The following is a 1,000-nucleotide window of genomic DNA, read 5'->3' on the forward strand; positions in this document are numbered from 1 at the left end:
CCCTCCGCCCCCAAGGACATCCACTGCCTCTACCCGGGCGACCTCTACCCCTTTGTCCGCCGCCCGCTCTTCCTCGTCGTCGACTCGGACAACAGCACCGCCTTCCAGCACATTCCCCGCTACTTTGGCCAGCCCCTCGTCGTGTTGATGTCGCCCGAGGAGAGCCCCGCCCCCTTCCACGACCAGGCCATCAAGGGCTCGCTCTTCACCCTCTTCCTCCACTGTCCCCTCACCGCCCTCTGTCTGGTGTCGAACATCATCGAGCTGTCGATTCAGCTGTGGGAGCGGGCGCAGCAGGTGGTGGACCGCTTTCTCGCGGAGGCGGGGCGGCTGCTGGTGCGCTCCCGGGCCACTGACGCCGCCTACATTCAATTTTACGCGGACGACTTCCTCCGCCTGCTGACGCTGCGCTACGTCTTCTGTGCGGTGGTGCTGCGGATGCATCGGCTCTTTAGGGTAAAACTGGGAGGGGGAGGGGTTAATTTAATGATGGGGTTTTAATTGATTATAACCCCTCTAGGTTCGAAGGTCGTACATGCCCAAGGCGCATCCGCCCTTCTCTGAGAACGACATTCTAGAGGCGCCCAGCCTCCGTCGACTCATTCTCGAAGCGGCGAACATGCTCGACATTGAGTCGCTCTTTGCTGAGGAGGAGTAGGAGGAGGAGGAGAAGGAGTGGTCGTGGATTCATTTCCTTGACATCTTCATTGCTGACATCTCCTCTGCTATGCGCCTCATCGCCACCACCACTTGCACAACCACCAACCACTTGCACTGAAGTTTACTGACTGAAGATATTTACCTGAGTGATTGATTGAATAATTGAAAAGCTGAAAAGCAACAGGGACTGGTAATGTTCCTGAAGATGTGGACAAACTGAAAGGTGAGTCCAAAGTGGTTGACGCTTTTGGTTTCCTGTTTTGCACCGTTTTGTCCACTGTGAGCTGACTGAAAAATTGGAAAACTGTTGCTGATTGCCAACAGTGCAGCTGTTGGATGT

Source organism: Rhagoletis zephyria, unplaced genomic scaffold, assembly GCF_001687245.7.
Source record: "Rhagoletis zephyria isolate East Lansing unplaced genomic scaffold, Rhagoletis_zephyria_1.1 Rzeph_scaffold_54086, whole genome shotgun sequence".
Classification (NCBI taxonomy): Eukaryota; Metazoa; Arthropoda; class Insecta; order Diptera; family Tephritidae; genus Rhagoletis; species Rhagoletis zephyria.